The sequence below is a fragment of the Gasterosteus aculeatus genome, chromosome 2, assembly GCF_964276395.1.
Source record: "Gasterosteus aculeatus chromosome 2, fGasAcu3.hap1.1, whole genome shotgun sequence".
Classification (NCBI taxonomy): Eukaryota; Metazoa; Chordata; class Actinopteri; order Perciformes; family Gasterosteidae; genus Gasterosteus; species Gasterosteus aculeatus.
The window spans coordinates 25,068,650-25,088,426 of record NC_135689.1 but is presented as its reverse complement, the minus strand read 5'-3'; the positions used below and the strand labels follow the sequence as shown (position 1 = coordinate 25,088,426).

General features: G+C 48.9%; 9 non-coding genes and 3 pseudogenes across 9 annotated transcripts; 2 read left to right on the top strand and 10 right to left on the bottom strand.

Moving 5' to 3' along the window:
• Positions 1-1,778: 1,778 nt before the first annotated feature.
• LOC144400014 (U1 spliceosomal RNA) lies at positions 1,779-1,942 on the bottom strand. The gene has a single exon (XR_013461951.1). It is a non-coding gene; the product is annotated as a U1 spliceosomal RNA (small nuclear RNA).
• Positions 1,943-2,218: 276 nt separating this feature from the next.
• Positions 2,219-2,389, bottom strand: LOC144400447 (U2 spliceosomal RNA; annotated as a pseudogene).
• Positions 2,390-4,584: 2,195 nt separating this feature from the next.
• LOC144400451 (U2 spliceosomal RNA) lies at positions 4,585-4,682 on the top strand (annotated as a pseudogene).
• Positions 4,683-7,357: 2,675 nt separating this feature from the next.
• On the bottom strand, positions 7,358-7,521 carry LOC144400229 (U1 spliceosomal RNA). Its single transcript, XR_013462167.1, has one exon. It is a non-coding gene; the product is annotated as a U1 spliceosomal RNA (small nuclear RNA).
• Positions 7,522-7,797: 276 nt separating this feature from the next.
• LOC144400446 (U2 spliceosomal RNA) lies at positions 7,798-7,987 on the bottom strand. Its single transcript, XR_013462384.1, has one exon. It is a non-coding gene; the product is annotated as a U2 spliceosomal RNA (small nuclear RNA).
• Positions 7,988-10,163: 2,176 nt separating this feature from the next.
• Positions 10,164-10,261, top strand: LOC120829961 (U2 spliceosomal RNA; annotated as a pseudogene).
• Positions 10,262-12,942: 2,681 nt separating this feature from the next.
• Positions 12,943-13,106, bottom strand: LOC144400228 (U1 spliceosomal RNA). Its single transcript, XR_013462166.1, has one exon. It is a non-coding gene; the product is annotated as a U1 spliceosomal RNA (small nuclear RNA).
• A 263-nt stretch (positions 13,107-13,369) lies between these two features.
• Positions 13,370-13,560, bottom strand: LOC144400237 (U2 spliceosomal RNA). Its single transcript, XR_013462175.1, has one exon. It is a non-coding gene; the product is annotated as a U2 spliceosomal RNA (small nuclear RNA).
• A 602-nt stretch (positions 13,561-14,162) lies between these two features.
• LOC144400543 (U5 spliceosomal RNA) lies at positions 14,163-14,277 on the bottom strand. Its single transcript, XR_013462478.1, has one exon. It is a non-coding gene; the product is annotated as a U5 spliceosomal RNA (small nuclear RNA).
• A 442-nt stretch (positions 14,278-14,719) lies between these two features.
• LOC144400013 (U1 spliceosomal RNA) lies at positions 14,720-14,883 on the bottom strand. The gene has a single exon (XR_013461950.1). It is a non-coding gene; the product is annotated as a U1 spliceosomal RNA (small nuclear RNA).
• Positions 14,884-15,159: 276 nt separating this feature from the next.
• LOC144400236 (U2 spliceosomal RNA) lies at positions 15,160-15,350 on the bottom strand. The gene has a single exon (XR_013462174.1). It is a non-coding gene; the product is annotated as a U2 spliceosomal RNA (small nuclear RNA).
• Positions 15,351-15,952: 602 nt separating this feature from the next.
• LOC120830006 (U5 spliceosomal RNA) lies at positions 15,953-16,067 on the bottom strand. Its single transcript, XR_005713779.1, has one exon. It is a non-coding gene; the product is annotated as a U5 spliceosomal RNA (small nuclear RNA).
• Positions 16,068-19,777: the final 3,710 nt, after the last annotated feature.

The following is a 19,777-nucleotide window of genomic DNA, read 5'->3' as shown; positions in this document are numbered from 1 at the left end:
CCTGGTGTCCTCCTCCTCAGAGCTGATCACACAGTCTGCCCAGGACCCAGTCCAGTGGCAGAGAGTCTCCCAGGCTCACAACCACCTGTGTGTCCATCCGCTCCTCCGTTCCATTTGCGCCGATGTGGTCAGTCGCAGCCTCGTCCCGTGCAGCAGTCCTTCCCTCCTCTCCAGAGAGCGACTGTAGTGCCTCCTCCAACGGGGTGAGGACAGAGACCTCCCCCTGTACTGCTACCTCTGCGTAGCTACGGGTTGTGGTTGGGCAGTCGCGGACAATGTGCCCCTCTCCTCCGGATCCATGGCACGTCTTTGGGGCCCCGCACGCGGCCACGCTGTGTCCCCTTCCACCACAGTTCCGGCATCGCCCTTCGGTGCAGTCCGTCGCCATGTGCCCAAAGCTGCGGCATTGCCTGCAGAAACTGGGCTGGCCGGAGTAAAAGAGGAAACCCCTGTCCTCACCAATGCTGAAGTAGGCTGGAGGATGCCGCAGCCCACCGCCTCCGCCAGGGTTGTCCTCTAGGAGAACCTTAAATTGTCTCCGCCCTGACCAGATGCCGAAGCTGTCCCTCAGGTATCTCACCGCCGACTCCACCTTCCCATACCTCGACAACCAGGATATGACCGTCTCGTCCCCCACGTATGGGTTGTACATGTGGACCGTCACAATCTTCAAGTTCCTCTTGCAAAGAGCCTCCACCCGAAACTTTGAAAAGGGCTCTTCTTCCGCCTTTTCCCTCGCTGTCTCCATCACCCTCTCATACACTGCTTGGCTGTGTAGAGTCAGGTCAAAACCACCTCCTGCTGCATTCCACTGCAGGCAGTATACGTGGGCGGGGTCAATCTTGAGTGCTCCCACCACAACCGTGCGGACGAACCATTCCCTCTTCCCATGCTTCTCATCTTCTTTTACCTTACAAGTAAATCGCACCGAGTTCCTAAGTCCTGCAGACAGGACTCCAACAGCTTTATCCGCCAAGCTCCATACACCGCACAGCTTTAGCAGCAACCACTACACTTGATCTTAGCCAAAAGGCCGAGAAGCGATAACACCTAACTGTTTGTTTGCAGACCCAACGTACCAGCACATATCTCAATTGTCGCGGTGCGGTTCTTTCAACTGGGCGTAGCAGTCGCTTGCTACTTAACAACCCACTCCCCACGCTGCCCCCGTCCTCAAAAAAGCTAAAATCATTGATTTGTTTACAAGCAAAAGTGTAAACTCCTGCTGAAATCTGGTTGATTTCACTGTTGTTTCAGACACTAGAGACTCCAGTGATGATTAATCACTGTAAAGTCCTGCTGAAAATCTTGTTGATTTCACAATGGATTCAGACAGGGATTTGAGACTTGCTGTAAGGCTCCACTAGTGACTCCAGTGATGATTAATCACTGTAAAGTCCTGCTGAAAATCTTGTTGATTTCACAATGGATTCATACAGAGATTTGAGACTTGCTGCAAGGCTCCACTAGTGACTCCAGTGATGATTCCTGCTGAAAATCTTGTTGATTTCACAATGAATTCAGACAGTGATTTGCTGATTTGAGACGTGCTCCACTCCAGTAAAGTGACCATTAATCCCTGTAAAATCCTGCTGAAATCTGGTTGATTTCACTTTGGATTCAGACAGTGATTTGCTGATTGTAGACTCCCTCCACTGGAGACTCCAGTGCAGTGGTGATTAATCCGTGTAAAATCCTGCTGAAATGTGGTTGATTTCACTAGGGATTCAGACAGTGATGAATAAACGGGACACGTGGGTTTTCTTTGACTTCAATATCAGGGGAGAGCGCGAACGCAGTCCCCCACTACCACAAATTATGCAGTCGAGATTCCCACATTTGGGGAATTCGCAGTGGTCAGCACAGTCGCAGTGCAATGACTGAGCCTCGCCCTGGGTGAACCACCTTCTTGATCATGGTATCTCCCCTGCCAGGTAAGTATGAGTTGGTGGTGACAGAGGCAGGGACGGTATTCCCAGTCACAGCATTTGTGGTGACGGTTCGCAGATGGCACCGTCCTCACAGATCGGTGAAGTTAAAATCAGTGATTTGAGACTTGCAAAACAAAGGCACTATTGATGAGTAAGCATAAGTCACTTGCCAAAAGCCTCAGTCTTAAAAACTATGTGGAGGTGAGACTTGTTTTACTCAAAGCAGAAATCATTTCCAACACCACACCACTGATTCAGGTTACCATTTCTTTTATTTTCCACAATTTAAAGGGTGCACCGTTCCCGGAGGTGCTGCAATACCGGGTCGATGCTTGGAGTGAACGGAGCAAGCCCCTTTTTCATCTCCCAGAGCTAAAAATCGGCTTAATATGTAGTCCTCGTATAGAGGACATATCAGATATTAAACTGATAAGAACAGATTTTTTTTAAAAAATTTTTTATTTATGAAAAAGATCTTTGCACAATACAAACTCATATCTGTGGTTATTTCTCTTCACAATACATCAACAAACCAAACACAAATGCATACAAACTCATATCTGTAGTTCGGTCTTCTACCAATACATAAACAAACCAAAAACCAAAACCAAATGACAACTTTCAGGGATGAGGTCAGTCTACCTAGTCCCAAGGAACCCCCCTTAACCCAAGTCCTCCCTTCCACCTCTCCAAGGCGGCATGCTTCCCCCACTTCCTGATGTCCATCTTTATTCTCCCCTTCAACTCCAGCTCGATCCTCTTCACCACCCCCTCCACGCTAACTTCCTTGTTGTTCACCAGGTCTTGCCTCGCCCGCCACAGGCCCCTCTTGACAAGGCTTACAATTAGCCATGTGAGGACCATTGTCCTTCCCAAGCTCACCCCTCTTTTCACCACACTCCAAGTTAAATGGAACCCCGGGACCAGCTGTACTAGCCACTTATTTGCTCTTTTCCACCCCTCGCTTGCAAAAGTACAGTCCCACATTACATGTCTAATGGTCTCATCGTGTAGACATCCAATCCTCGGGCACACGGGGGCTCTGGTCAAACCATGCCGATAAAGCAGCTCTCGTACCGGCAGGCACCCGTGGAGACATAACCAGTTGAGGTCCCTGAGCCCATTGTCAAGGCCCCGCGGTTGGATCCCCCACCAAAACCCTGCTGGTGTCCCGACCACTGCAGGTGCTACCACTCCCTTCCTGGCGACTTGGTAAAGTGCCCTGTGGCTCAATAACACGCCTGTTCCCGAGGCCTCAGGGTGTGCCCGCAGCCACCTTGCTGCCACTGGTACCATGTGCTGCTCATGTTTTGGCTATCCTTTCCTTTGAGGAAGTGGGTTAAATGGGAGAACCGGCGGCCAAAAGGGGAGGTTATGCCACCACACTACAGGCAGATGATGGGTTGGGCTAAAAGGCACAAGGAATGCGGGGGAGGTGACCTAGGCCTGGATCATCGGGAACTGTACAAGGCAATAGTTGCAAAACAGGGACCTGTGAGAGTTTGCGGGGTGGGCAGGGAGGAGTGTCTGTTTGCGCAGCACAAGGAACTGCCAAACAGACTAAAGGACATCAACTGGCTATGTCTACATAAGAGGATGCCTGTGAGGGACACTTTATATAGGCATGGCCTGTCAAGGCTGCGCTCCTGCCCACGATTAGGTTGTGGCAGAGACGAGGACTTATCTCATGTATTTTGGGGATGTGGGTTTGCAAGAACAATGTGGGGAGAGCTGGGTTTTTTTTTTCCTAAACTGGGGGGACTGTCTTATGAGATGCTGATGCTGGGGTTGGGTCTGAGGGGACGGGGAAGGGAGGGTTTTTTGTTGTGGTTGATTCTGTCAATAGGGAAGGCAGCACTGTGGGATGCCAGAATGGCATTAATACGAAGTAATGATGTGAACAGGGTTGAAGGAGTGGTGGCGAAGGTGAGGGGGGAGGTGCGGCGGATGAAAAGGAGGGAGGAGGAGAGGCATGGGTACCATGCAGCCAAGGAGCGATGGAAGGGAGTGTTAGCTTAGGTGAGAGGGTGGGGAAGGGGGTTGCTATGGTATTGGGTGCATTGGTACAGTCTGTATGTTTTTTTTTTTGATGAAAATGACAATGTAATGTAATATTGTGTGTTGGTGTGGAATGTGTAATAAATTGTGTGAAAAGAAAATTAGTTGGACAGAGGCTCCTGACAATGGAGCACAAAGTTGTGTTTACTTATCACTGGAGTCCCTAGTCTCAAATCATTGTCTGAATCCAAAGTGAAATCAACCAGATTTCAGCAGGATTTTACAGGGATTAATCATCACTGCACTGGAGTCTCCAGTGGAGCACGTCTCAAATCAGCAAATCACTGTCTGAATTCATTGTGAAATCAACAAGATTTTCAGCAGGACTGTGCAGTGATTAATCATCACTGGAGTCTCTAGTGGAGCCTTGCAGCAAGTCTCAAATCACTGTCTGAAACAACAGTGAAATCAACCAGATTTCAGCAGGAGTTTACTCTTTTGCTTGTAAACGAATCAATGATTTTCGCGGACGGGGGCAGCGTGGGGAGGGGGTTGTTGAGTAGCAAGCGACTGCTACGCCCAGTTGAAAGAACCGCACCCCGACAATTGAGCAATGTGCTGGTACGTTAGGTCTGCAAATAAACAGTTAGGTGTTATCGCTTCTCGGCCTTTTGGCTAAGATCAAGTGTAGTAGCTGTTTTTGGCCACAAAAGCCAAGCGTTCGAGAACGGAACAATGGCTATGACACCCCACGAACAGCCGATCCCAAGGGTCGAGCTACGAAAGAAGACGACCAAGTCCTGTCGAGAGTTTTTTTTGGAAAACAAGTAATCATGGGACAGCTGCATTTGATGGTGCAGGATGTTCTGTGTATCCAGTGGAACCAGCAGGAAAAAGCCTTTGACGTTACCCTTGGGGGCGAGGACATCTACAGAAGGGTGTCTGAAATCTGCAGAAAGGATGCCAAGGTGAGCCCTCTTGCCTACTGTGAGGTCCTGAACCTCGACAGACCGAACTTCAGAACAGTGTCAGTCCATATGTACAACCCTTTTGTGACTGATGAAGCCTTAGTTTCATTCCTGGGCCGCTACGGGGAAGTAGCAACTGCAGCCCGGCATGTAAAGGATCCCCTCGGTTTTTGGAACACACACCACAAACATGTAGGGGCGTCTGTAACAGGTATTGGAAGACACTCGCCCTTTTCACAATATATCTCATACCCCTCACATTTATGGTCACCACTGAAAACAAGGCCATTCAATACCTCACAAATGTCCCCCCCCCCCTTACCCTCAGTCCCCTGGTTGTTCGCTGTCAGCAAGACAACATCTTCCAGTTGGTCGTTGTTGGAAACATATTCCTGCTGTACCGGGCTTTGTGAAATGTCCTGGGGCGGCTCCCTCCGCGGAGTCCCCCCGGTTTTCTTAAATCCTGCACCACCTGGTGAGATCTCCACAGAAGCCTGTTGGCTCCTACCCTCCGACTCGGATCCTGGGGGTTCCCGGTTCTCCCCCATCGCACGGCCGTCCGCCAGCTTCTTCTTCCTCCTTCTTGACCTGTTCACCTGTGGTCCAGCCTCAGTTGCTTCTGCCGAAGACTCAGCCTGCTCACCCCTGGATGAACTGCTCCTCTTCCTGACCCCCAGGATTGTCTCTTTCCTGGTGTCCTCCTCCTCAGAGCTGATCACACAGTCTGCCCAGGACCCAGTCCAGTGGCAGAGAGTCTCCCAGGCTCACAACCACCTGTGTGTCCATCCGCTCCTCCGTTCCATTTGCGCCGATGTGGTCAGTCGCAGCCTCGTCCCGTGCAGCAGTCCTTCCCTCCTCTCCAGAGAGCGACTGTAGTGCCTCCTCCAACGGGGTGAGGACAGAGACCTCCCCCTGTACTGCTACCTCTGCGTAGCTACGGGTTGTGGTTGGGCAGTCGCGGACAATGTGCCCCTCTCCTCCGGATCCATGGCACGTCTTTGGGGCCCCGCACGCGGCCACGCTGTGTCCCCTTCCACCACAGTTCCGGCATCGCCCTTCGGTGCAGTCCGTCGCCATGTGCCCAAAGCTGCGGCATTGCCTGCAGAAACTGGGCTGGCCGGAGTAAAAGAGGAAACCCCTGTCCTCACCAATGCTGAAGTAGGCTGGAGGATGCCGCAGCCCACCGCCTCCGCCAGGGTTGTCCTCTAGGAGAACCTTAAATTGTCTCCGCCCTGACCAGATGCCGAAGCTGTCCCTCAGGTATCTCACCGCCGACTCCACCTTCCCATACCTCGACAACCAGGATATGACCGTCTCGTCCCCCACGTATGGGTTGTACATGTGGACCGTCACAATCTTCAAGTTCCTCTTGCAAAGAGCCTCCACCCGAAACTTTGAAAAGGGCTCTTCTTCCGCCTTTTCCCTCGCTGTCTCCATCACCCTCTCATACACTGCTTGGCTGTGTAGAGTCAGGTCAAAACCACCTCCTGCTGCATTCCACTGCAGGCAGTATACGTGGGCGGGGTCAATCTTGAGTGCTCCCACCACAACCGTGCGGACGAACCATTCCCTCTTCCCATGCTTCTCATCTTCTTTTACCTTACAAGTAAATCGCACCGAGTTCCTAAGTCCTGCAGACAGGACTCCAACAGCTTTATCCGCCAAGCTCCATACACCGCACAGCTTTAGCAGCAACCACTACACTTGATCTTAGCCAAAAGGCCGAGAAGCGATAACACCTAACTGTTTGTTTGCAGACCCAACGTACCAGCACATATCTCAATTGTCGCGGTGCGGTTCTTTCAACTGGGCGTAGCAGTCGCTTGCTACTTAACAACCCACTCCCCACGCTGCCCCCGTCCTCAAAAAAAGCTAAAATCATTGATTTGTTTACAAGCAAAAGTGTAAACTCCTGCTGAAATCTGGTTGATTTCACTGTTGTTTCAGACACTAGAGACTCCAGTGATGATTAATCACTGTAAAGTCCTGCTGAAAATCTTGTTGATTTCACAATGGATTCAGACAGGGATTTGAGACTTGCTGCAAGGCTCCACTAGTGACTCCAGTGATGATTAATCACTGTAAAGTCCTGCTGAAAATCTTGTTGATTTCACAATGGATTCATACAGAGATTTGAGACTTGCTGCAAGGCTCCACTAGTGACTCCAGTGATGATTCCTGCTGAAAATCTTGTTGATTTCACAATGAATTCAGACAGTGATTTGCGACGTGCTCCACTCCAGTAAAGTGACCATTAATCCCTGTAAAATCCTGCTGAAATCTGGTTGATTTCACTTTGGATTCAGACAGTGATTTGCTGATTGTAGACTCCCTCCACTGGAGACTCCAGTGCAGTGGTGATTAATCCGTGTAAAATCCTGCTGAAATGTGGTTGATTTCACTAGGGATTCAGACAGTGATGAATAAACGGGACACGTGGGTTTTCTTTGACTTCAATATCAGGGGAGAGCGCGAACGCAGTCCCCCACTACCACAAATTATGCAGTCGAGATTCCCACATTTGGGGAATGCGCAGTGGTCAGCACAGTCGCAGTGCAATGACTGAGCCTCGCCCTGGGTGAACCACCTTCTTGATCATGGTATCTCCCCTGCCAGGTAAGTATGAGTTGGTGGTGACAGAGGCAGGGACGGTATTCCCAGTCACAGCATTTGTGGTGACGGTTCGCAGATGGCACCGTCCTCACAGATCGGTGAAGTTAAAATCAGTGATTTGAGACTTGCAAAACAAAGGCACTATTGATGAGTAAGCATAAGTCACTTGCCAAAAGCCTCAGTCTTAAAAACTATGTGGAGGTGAGACTTGTTTTACTCAAAGCAGAAATCATTTCCAACACCACACCACTGATTCAGGTTACCATTTCTTTTATTTTCCACAATTTAAAGGGTGCACCGTTCCCGGAGGTGCTGCAATACCGGGTCGATGCTTGGAGTGAACGGAGCAAGCCCCTTTTTCATCTCCCAGAGCTAAAAATCGGCTTAATATGTAGTCCTCGTATAGAGGACATATCAGATATTAAACTGATAAGAACAGATTTTTTTTTAAATTTTTTTTATTTATGAAAAAGATCTTTGCACAATACAAACTCATATCTGTGGTTATTTCTCTTCACAATACATCAACAAACCAAACACAAATGCATACAAACTCATATCTGTAGTTCGGTCTTCTACCAATACATAAACAAACCAAAAACCAAAACCAAATGACAACTTTCAGGGATGAGGTCAGTCTACCTAGTCCCAAGGAACCCCCCTTAACCCAAGTCCTCCCTTCCACCTCTCCAAGGCGGCATGCTTCCCCCACTTCCTGATGTCCATCTTTATTCTCCCCTTCAACTCCAGCTCGATCCTCTTCACCACCCCCTCCACGCTAACTTCCTTGTTGTTCACCAGGTCTTGCCTCGCCCGCCACAGGCCCCTCTTGACAAGGCTTACAATTAGCCATGTGAGGACCATTGTCCTTCCCAAGCTCACCCCTCTTTTCACCACACTCCAAGTTAAATGGAACCCCGGGACCAGCTGTACTAGCCACTTATTTGCTCTTTTCCACCCCTCGCTTGCAAAAGTACAGTCCCACATTACATGTCTAATGGTCTCATCGTGTAGACATCCAATCCTCGGGCACACGGGGGCTCTGGTCAAACCATGCCGATAAAGCAGCTCTCGTACCGGCAGGCACCCGTGGAGACATAACCAGTTGAGGTCCCTGAGCCCATTGTCAAGGCCCCGCGGTTGGATCCCCCACCAAAACCCTGCTGGTGTCCCGACCACTGCAGGTGCTACCACTCCCTTCCTGGCGACTTGGTGAAGTGCCCTGTGGCTCAATAACACGCCTGTTCCCGAGGCCTCAGGGTGTGCCCGCAGCCACCTTGCTGCCACTGGTACCATGTGCTGCTCATGTTTTGGCTATCCTTTCCTTTGAGGAAGTGGGTTAAATGGGAGAACCGGCGGCCAAAAGGGGAGGTTATGCCACCACACTACAGGCAGATGATGGGTTGGGCTAAAAGGCACAAGGAATGCGGGGGAGGTGACCTAGGCCTGGATCATCGGGAACTGTACAAGGCAATAGTTGCAAAACAGGGACCTGTGAGAGTTTGCGGGGTGGGCAGGGAGGAGTGGCTGTTTGCGCAGCACAAGGAACTGCCAAACAGACTAAAGGACATCAACTGGCTATGTCTACATAAGAGGATGCCTGTGAGGGACACTTTATATAGGCATGGCCTGTCAAGGCTGCGCTCCTGCCCACGATTAGGTTGTGGCAGAGACGAGGACTTATCTCATGTATTTTGGGGATGTGGGTTTGCAAGAACAATGTGGGGAGAGCTGGGGTTTTTTTTTCCTAAACTGGGGGGACTGTCTTATGAGATGCTGATGCTGGGGTTGGGTCTGAGGGGACGGGGAAGGGAGGGTTTTTTGTTGTGGTTGATTCTGTCAATAGGGAAGGCAGCACTGTGGGATGCCAGAATGGCATTAATACGAAGTAATGATGTGAACAGGGTTGAAGGAGTGGTGGCGAAGGTGAGGGGGGAGGTGCGGCGGATGAAAAGGAGGGAGGAGGAGAGGCATGGGTACCATGCAGCCAAGGAGCGATGGAAGGGAGTGTTAGCTTAGGTGAGAGGGTGGGGAAGGGGGTTGCTATGGTATTGGGTGCATTGGTACAGTCTGTATGTTTTTTTTTTTGATGAAAATGACAATGTAATGTAATATTGTGTGTTGGTGTGGAATGTGTAATAAATTGTGTGAAAAGAAAATTAGTTGGACAGAGGCTCCTGACAATGGAGCACAAAGTTGTGTTTACTTATCACTGGAGTCCCTAGTCTCAAATCATTGTCTGAATCCAAAGTGAAATCAACCAGATTTCAGCAGGATTTTACAGGGATTAATCATCACTGCACTGGAGTCTCCAGTGGAGCACGTCTCAAATCAGCAAATCACTGTCTGAATTCATTGTGAAATCAACAAGATTTTCAGCAGGACTGTGCAGTGATTAATCATCACTGGAGTCTCTAGTGGAGCCTTGCAGCAAGTCTCAAATCACTGTCTGAAACAACAGTGAAATCAACCAGATTTCAGCAGGAGTTTACTCTTTTGCTTGTAAACGAATCAATGATTTTCGCGGACGGGGGCAGCGTGGGGAGGGGGTTGTTGAGTAGCAAGCGACTGCTACGCCCAGTTGAAAGAACCGCACCCCGACAATTGAGCAATGTGCTGGTACGTTAGGTCTGCAAATAAACAGTTAGGTGTTATCGCTTCTCGGCCTTTTGGCTAAGATCAAGTGTAGTAGCTGTTTTTGGCCACAAAAGCCAAGTGTTCGAGAACGGAACAATGGCTATGACACCCCACGAACAGCCGATCCCAAGGGTCGAGCTACGAAAGAAGACGACCAAGTCCTGTCGAGTTTTTTTTGGAAAACAAGTAATCATGGGACAGCTGCATTTGATGGTGCAGGATGTTCTGTGTATCCAGTGGAACCAGCAGGAAAAAGCCTTTGACGTTACCCTTGGGGGCGAGGACATCTACAGAAGGGTGTCTGAAATCTGCAGAAAGGATGCCAAGGTGAGCCCTCTTGCCTACTGTGAGGTCCTGAACCTCGACAGACCGAACTTCAGAACAGTGTCAGTCCATATGTACAACCCTTTTGTGACTGATGAAGCCTTAGTTTCATTCCTGGGCCGCTACGGGGAAGTAGCAACTGCAGCCCGGCATGTAAAGGATCCCCTCGGTTTTTGGAACACACACCACAAACATGTAGGGGCGTCTGTAACAGGTATTGGAAGACACTCGCCCTTTTCACAATATATCTCATACCCCTCACATTTATGGTCACCACTGAAAACAAGGCCATTCAATACCTCACAAATGTCCCCCCCCCCCCTTACCCTCAGTCCCCTGGTTGTTCGCTGTCAGCAAGACAACATCTTCCAGTTGGTCGTTGTTGGAAACATATTCCTGCTGTACCGGGCTTTGTGAAATGTCCTGGGGCGGCTCCCTCCGCGGAGTCCCCCCGGTTTTCTTAAATCCTGCACCACCTGGTGAGATCTCCACAGAAGCCTGTTGGCTCCTACCCTCCGACTCGGATCCTGGGGGTTCCCGGTTCTCCCCCATCGCACGGCCGTCCGCCAGCTTCTTCTTCCTCCTTCTTGACCTGTTCACCTGTGGTCCAGCCTCAGTTGCTTCTGCCGAAGACTCAGCCTGCTCACCCCTGGATGAACTGCTCCTCTTCCTGACCCCCAGGATTGTCTCTTTCCTGGTGTCCTCCTCCTCAGAGCTGATCACACAGTCTGCCCAGGACCCAGTCCAGTGGCAGAGAGTCTCCCAGGCTCACAACCACCTGTGTGTCCATCCGCTCCTCCGTTCCATTTGCGCCGATGTGGTCAGTCGCAGCCTCGTCCCGTGCAGCAGTCCTTCCCTCCTCTCCAGAGAGCGACTGTAGTGCCTCCTCCAACGGGGTGAGGACAGAGACCTCCCCCTGTACTTCTACCTCTGCGTAGCTACGGGTTGTGGTTGGGCAGTCGCGGACAATGTGCCCCTCTCCTCCGGATCCATGGCACGTCTTTGGGGCCCCGCACGCGGCCACGCTGTGTCCCCTTCCACCACAGTTCCGGCATCGCCCTTCGGTGCAGTCCGTCGCCATGTGCCCAAAGCTGCGGCATTGCCTGCAGAAACTGGGCTGGCCGGAGTAAAAGAGGAAACCCCTGTCCTCACCAATGCTGAAGTAGGCTGGAGGATGCCGCAGCCCACCGCCTCCGCCAGGGTTGTCCTCTAGGAGAACCTTAAATTGTCTCCGCCCTGACCAGATGCCGAAGCTGTCCCTCAGGTATCTCACCGCCGACTCCACCTTCCCATACCTCGACAACCAGGATATGACCGTCTCGTCCCCCACGTATGGGTTGTACATGTGGACCGTCACAATCTTCAAGTTCCTCTTGCAAAGAGCCTCCACCCGAAACTTTGAAAAGGGCTCTTCTTCCGCCTTTTCCCTCGCTGTCTCCATCACCCTCTCATACACTGCTTGGCTGTGTAGAGTCAGGTCAAAACCACCTCCTGCTGCATTCCACTGCAGGCAGTATACGTGGGCGGGGTCAATCTTGAGTGCTCCCACCACAACCGTGCGGACGAACCATTCCCTCTTCCCATGCTTCTCATCTTCTTTTACCTTACAAGTAAATCGCACCGAGTTCCTAAGTCCTGCAGACAGGACTCCAACAGCTTTATCCGCCAAGCTCCATACACCGCACAGCTTTAGCAGCAACCACTACACTTGATCTTAGCCAAAAGGCCGAGAAGCGATAACACCTAACTGTTTGTTTGCAGACCCAACGTACCAGCACATATCTCAATTGTCGCGGTGCGGTTCTTTCAACTGGGCGTAGCAGTCGCTTGCTACTTAACAACCCACTCCCCACGCTGCCCCCGTCCTCAAAAAAGCTAAAATCATTGATTTGTTTACAAGCAAAAGTGTAAACTCCTGCTGAAATCTGGTTGATTTCACTGTTGTTTCAGACACTAGAGACTCCAGTGATGATTAATCACTGTAAAGTCCTGCTGAAAATCTTGTTGATTTCACAATGGATTCAGACAGGGATTTGAGACTTGCTGCAAGGCTCCACTAGTGACTCCAGTGATGATTAATCACTGTAAAGTCCTGCTGAAAATCTTGTTGATTTCACAATGGATTCAGACAGAGATTTGAGACTTGCTGCAAGGCTCCACTAGTGACTCCAGTGATGATTCCTGCTGAAAATCTTGTTGATTTCACAATGAATTCAGACAGTGATTTGCTGATTTGAGACGTGCTCCACTCCAGTAAAGTGACCATTAATCCCTGTAAAATCCTGCTGAAATCTGGTTGATTTCACTTTGGATTCAGACAGTGATTTGCTGATTGTAGACTCCCTCCACTGGAGACTCCAGTGCAGTGGTGATTAATCCGTGTAAAATCCTGCTGAAATGTGGTTGATTTCACTAGGGATTCAGACAGTGATGAATAAACGGGACACGTGGGTTTTCTTTGACTTCAATATCAGGGGAGAGCGCGAACGCAGTCCCCCACTACCACAAATTATGCAGTCGAGATTCCCACATTTGGGGAATGCGCAGTGGTCAGCACAGTCGCAGTGCAATGACTGAGCCTCGCCCTGGGTGAACCACCTTCTTGATCATGGTATCTCCCCTGCCAGGTAAGTATGAGTTGGTGGTGACAGAGGCAGGGACGGTATTCCCAGTCACAGCATTTGTGGTGACGGTTCGCAGATGGCACCGTCCTCACAGATCGGTGAAGTTAAAATCAGTGATTTGAGACTTGCAAAACAAAGGCACTATTGATGAGTAAGCCAAAAGCCGCAGTCTTAAAAACTATGTGGAGGTGAGACTTGTTTTACTCAAAGCAGAAATCATTTCCAACACCACACCACTGATTCAGGTTACCATTTCTTTTATTTTCCACAATTTAAAGGGTGCACCGTTCCCGGAGGTGCTGCAATACCGGGTCGATGCTTGGAGTGAACGGAGCAAGCCCCTTTTTCATCTCCCAGAGCTAAAAATCGGCTTAATATGTAGTCCTCGTATAGAGGACATATCAGATATTAAACTGATAAGAACAGATACTACACTTGATCTTAGCCAAAAGGCCGAGAAGCGATAACACCAAACTGTTTGTTTGCAGACCCAACGTACCAGCACATATCTCAATTGTCGCGGTGCGGTTCTTTCAACTGGGCGTAGCAGTCGCTTGCTACTTAACAACCCACTCCCCATGCTGCCCCCGTCCTCAAAAAAGCTAAAATCATTGATTTGTTTACAAGCAAAAGTGTAAACTCCTGCTGAAATCTGGTTGATTTCACTGTTGTTTCAGACACTAGAGACTCCAGTGATGATTAATCACTGTAAAGTCCTGCTGAAAATCTTGTTGATTTCACAATGGATTCAGACAGAGATTTGAGACTTGCTGCAAGGCTCCACTAGTGACTCCAGTGATGATTCCTGCTGAAAATCTTGTTGATTTCACAATGAATTCAGACAGTGATTTGCTGATTTGAGACGTGCTCCACCGGAGACTCCAGTAAAGTGACCATTAATCCCTGTAAAATCCTGCTGAAATCTGGTTGATTTCACTTTGGATTCAGACAGTGATTTGAGACTTGCTGCACTAGTGACTCCAGTGATAAGTAAACACAACTTTGTTTGTGCTCCATTGTCAGGAGCCTCTGTCCAACTACTTTTCTTTTCACACAAGTACATGAGGCTCAGCCAATTGGCAGAGCCTGCCAAAAATATGGTCAACTCATTGTTGTTCCTCTCCACGGAAGTCTTTAGTAAAAGGCGAAAGACTTATGCGTATTGAAGAGAAACCAAAGTCAGTTGCGGAATCAGGTGGCAGGCAGCCTTATATCCCAGTCGCAACAGTGATCCCTCTTGTGGTTGGGACTGGTTGAGCTGCGGTTGTCCAATGCCAAACCCATTCCCCAGCACCAGCCATCAAAAACTCATTGATTTGTTTACAAGCAAAAGTGTAAAGTCCTGCTGAAATGTGCTTGATTTCACTTTGGATTCAGACAGTGATTTGCTGATTTGAGACGTGCTCCACTGGAGACTCCAGCGCAGTGATGATTAATGCTGAAATCTGGTTGATTTCACTTTGGATTCAGACAGTGATTTGCTGATTGTAGACTCCCTCCACCGGAGACTCCAGTGCAGTGGTGATTAATCCGTGTAAAATCCTGCTGAAATGTGGTTGATTTCACTAGGGATTCAGACAGTGATGATTAAACGGGACACCTGGTTTTTCTTTGACTTCAATATCAGGGGAGAGCGCGAACGCAGTCCCCCACTACCACAAATTATGCAGTCGAGATTCCCACATTTGGGGAATTCGCAGTGGTCAGCACAGTCGCAGTGCAATGACTGAGCCTCGCCCTGGGTGAACCACCTTCTTGATCATGGTATCTCCCCTGCCAGGTAAGTATGAGTTGGTGGTGACAGAGGCAGGGACGGTATTCCCAGTCACAGCATTTGTGGTGACGGTTCGCAGATGGCACCGTCCTCACAGATCGGTGAAGTTAAAATCAGTGATTTGAGACTTGCAAAACAAAGGCACTATTGATGAGTAAGCATAAGTCACTTGCCAAAAGCCTCAGTCTTAAAAACTATGTGGAGGTGAGACTTGTTTTACTCAAAGCAGAAATCATTTCCAACACCACACCACTGATTCAGGTTACCATTTCTTTTATTTTCCACAATTTAAAGGGTGCACCGTTCCCGGAGGTGCTGCAATACCGGGTCGATGCTTGGAGTGAACGGAGCAAGCCCCTTTTTCATCTCCCAGAGCTAAAAATCGGCTTAATATGTAGTCCTCGTATAGAGGACATATCAGATATTAAACTGATAAGAACAGATACTACACTTGATCTTAGCCAAAAGGCCGAGAAGCGATAACACCAAACTGTTTGTTTGCAGACCCAACGTACCAGCACATATCTCAATTGTCGCGGTGCGGTTCTTTCAACTGGGCGTAGCAGTCGCTTGCTACTTAACAACCCACTCCCCACGCTGCCCCCGTCCTCAAAAAAGCTAAAATCATTGATTTGTTTACAAGCAAAAGTGTAAACTCCTGCTGAAATCTGGTTGATTTCACTGTTGTTTCAGACACTAGAGACTCCAGTGATGATTAATCACTGTAAAGTCCTGCTGAAAATCTTGTTGATTTCACAATGGATTCAGACAGAGATTTGAGACTTGCTGCAAGGCTCCACTAGTGACTCCAGTGATGATTCCTGCTGAAAATCTTGTTGATTTCACAATGAATTCAGACAGTGATTTGCTGATTTGAGACGTGCTCCACCGGAGACTCCAGTAAAGTGACCATTAATCCCTGTAAAATCCTGCTGAAATCTGGTTGATTTCACTTTGGATTCAGACAGTGATTTGAGACTTGCTGCACTAGTGACTCCAGTGATAAGTAAACACAACTTTGTTTGTGCTCCATTGTCAGGAGCCTCTGTCCAACTACTTTTCTTTTCACACAAGTACATGAGGCTCAGCCAATTGGCAGAGCCTGCCAAAAATATGGTCAACTCATTGTTGTTCCTCTCCACGGAAGTCTTTAGTAAAAGGCGAAAGACTTATGCGTATTGAAGAGAAACCAAAGTCAGTTGCGGAATCAGGTGGCAGGCAGCCTTATATCCCAGTCGCAACAGTGATCCCTCTTGTGGTTGGGACTGGTTGAGCTGCGGTTGTCCAATGCCAAACCCATTCCCCAGCACCAGCCATCAAAAACTCATTGATTTGTTTACAAGCAAAAGTGTAAAGTCCTGCTGAAATGTGCTTGATTTCACTTTGGATTCAGACAGTGATTTGCTGATTTGAGACGTGCTCCACTGGAGACTCCAGCGCAGTGATGATTAATGCTGAAATCTGGTTGATTTCACTTTGGATTCAGACAGTGATTGTAGACTCCCTCCACTGGAGACTCCAGTGCAGTGGTGATTAATCCGTGTAAAATCCTGCTGAAATGTGGTGGATTTCACTAGGGATTCAGACAGTGAGGATTAAACGGGACACCTGGTTTTTCTTTGACTTCAATATCAGGGGAGAGCGTGCACCTTTAAAGGGGGCACCTTTAAATTGTCCTCGTGAAGAGGACATATCAGATATTAAACGTTTTAGGATTGCCCTTTTTTGTGCTTGGTCGGCCAAAATGCCTGAATGAAGTGATTCAATGCGGACAGGTTCTGTGACCGCATTTTACATTCAGGTAAGGCACTGACTTTTTACAGTACAAAGTGGACTTGCAGGTAAGAATGATGACCAAGGAGTCCAAATTTCCCCACCACAAACAGCTGACAGGAAGATAAGAACAACCCAACTCACCTGTTCTGCGTGAGGGGCGAGATCTCCAAGACGAATGAGACTGTCTTATTGCTGATAGAAGAAGCTCTACTCATTATTTGTGTCTCCGGGCATAAAGAAATTGAGGAAAAGAGGATTAAAACCCCTGCCCCGTGTGAGGGTCGAACTCACGGCCTCTTTTATTGTGAATGTCTTTTACAATGAAATGTTTTAGGGTTGCCCTTTTTTCTGTGGTTGGTCAGCCAAAATGTCTGGTTCCACCGAGACCTGCTTCAGCATTCCAAGTATTGTTCTTCGAATCTTTATTCCGACATCTATTTTTTCCATGCCACCTTTCAACTCCTTCACACTTTCAGCTATTAAAACCGTTCAAACATTAACATATTTAGCTTCTTTCCGGCTTTCCAGCTGTGACTTTTCAGCTTTCTACCTCTTCAGCTTGAATTTATATAAATCAATAATCATGAATATTTCTTCTAATGGTTTTCCAATGGAGATCGTGTTCAAATCCTCTTAAACTTCAACTTTCAGATTTTTCAGCTTCGCCAATCTTTCAGCTACAGACACTGTGCTTGCGACTGATTGGATTAATGTGGTTGTGCTGATTGGATTAATGTATTCATGGAATCCCAGAGTTCTTTAGTTTTGGCTTAAGGAGTGTTAAAGTGACAAAACCTCTGCCAAAAGCCCCATAGGCTCAAATACAAATCTGCCGACATATTTCTCAAAAAATCCAGAAGGTACACGTTTTGTCAACTGCGATAGGTTAGTAGTTGTTGGAATGCTTAATGCATTTCCTGCTGAAAATGCGTTGCAAAAAGCTGAAATGAACCTCAGAAAATTGCTGAAATTACAGAAAGTTGAAGGGAATTTTAGTTCATTTGCTTACATTACAGATATTAGAAAAGCTCAAATTAATTTGAATGAGCTTTAAAACGTTTCCTTAAACAAATCCCGGGCAAAATGGAAAACCAATGGGTTAAAAATGCAATGTTAGTCGCTTTGGATAAAAGCATCAGCTAAATGACCTGTAATTGAATGTTGAGGATCAGGATCAGGAAACATTTATTAGCCAAAATATGTCAAACATACAAGGAATTTGTCTTGGCGGTTAGTGCGCGACAGACAAGACAACAGTGCACAAGTAATAAAATAAAGTGGAATGAAATGCTAGTGCAATGGGTTAGTAGAATAAGGCTAAGGCTATGGGTTAGTATAAAACAAGGGAATAAAGTTAAAAAATGTTAAATATTAAAAAGTTAAAGAAAAGTATTAAGCATAAAGTGCACTAACAAACAAGTAACAGACAAGAGACAAAGTGATGAATTGCAGTTAAAGTGGCATGTGCAGTATGAGGGAGTGACCGGTGGAATGTTATAGTCAGGCAGTGGGGGACCGGGCTCTGTTGATAAGCCCGACTGCCGACGGGAAGAAACTGTTCGTGTGGCGGGAGGTCGTAGTCCTGATGGACCTCAGCCTCCTGCCAGATGGAAGGGGCACAAACAGTTTTTGTCCGGGGTGGGAGGGGTCGGCCGCGATCTTTTTAGCTCGCTTCAGAGACCTGGAAGCGAACAAGTCCTGCAGGGACGGCAGATTGCAGCCGATCACCCTCTCTGCAGAGCGGAGGACACGCTGCAGCCTGCCCTTGTCCTTGGCTGTGGCTGCAGCGAACCAGACGGTGATGGAGGAGCAGAGGATGGACTCCATGATGGCCGTGTAGAAGTGGACCATCATCGTCTTTGGCAGGTTGAGTTTCTTCAGCTGCCTCAGGAAGAACAACTTCTGCTGAGCTTCTTGGTGATGGAGCTGATGTTCAGCTCCCACTTGAGGTCCTGGGTGATGATGGAGCCCAGGAAACGGAAGGAATCCACAATAGTGACGGGGGGGTCACACAGGGTGATGGGGGAGGGTGGGGCTCTGTTCCGCCGGAAATCCACAACCATCTCCACTGTCTTTAGAGCGTTAAGCTCCAGGTTGTTCTGGCTGCACCACGACACCAGATGGTCAGACTCCACCTGTAGGCGGACTCGTCCCCACCAGAGATCAGTCCAATGAGGGTGGTGTCATCCGCAAACATCAGGAGCTTGACGGACTGATGACTGGAGGTGCAGCTGTTGGTGTACAGGGAGAAGAGCAGAGGGGAAAGAACGCAGCCTTGGGGGGAACCGGTGCTGATGGTCCAAGAGGCTGAGACATGTTTCCCCAGCTTTACGTGCTGCTTCCTGTCAGACAGGAAGTCTGTGATCCACTTGCAGGTGGAGTCGGGCACGTGCAGCTGGGAGAGTTTGTCCTGCAGCAGAGACGGGATGATAGTGTTGAAAGCAGAGCTGAAGTCCACAAACAGGATCCTGGCGTAGGTTCCTGGGGAGTCCAGATGCTGGAGGATGTAGTGAAGGGCCATGTTGACAGCGTCGTCCACAGACCTGTTGGCTCTGTAGGCGAACTGCAGGGGGTCCAGGAGGGGGTCGGTGAGGGACTTCAGGTGAGTCAGGACTAGCCGTTCAAAAGACTTCATGACTACAGAGGTCAGGGCGACGGGCCTGTAGTCATTGAGTCCTGTGATCCTGGGCTTCTTGGGGACAGGGATGATGGTGGAGGCCTTGAAGCAGGCTGGTACGTGGCATGTCTCCAGGGAGGTGTTGAAGATGTCAGTGAACACCGGAGACAGCTGGTCAGCACAATGCTTCAGGGAGTGAGGGGAAACGGAGTCCGGACCGGCTGCCTTACGGGGATTTAGTCTTCTAAAGAGCCGGTTAACGTCTCTCTCCAGAATAGAGAGGGTCGTTGCTGGTGGGGGAGGGGAAGGTGATATAGATGAAGAGGCGTGAGCACCTGATGGGCTGGGGGAGGGAGGGGAGGGGGACTGGGGCAGGTTGGTGGAGCTGTGGGGGATGGGAACAGGACATTGTCTTTCAAATCTGCAGTAGAACTCATTGAGCTCGTCTGCCAGGCGGAGGTCATTCATGGAGTGGGGGGTTTTTGGCTTGTAGTTGGTGAGGTGTTTGTCTCCAA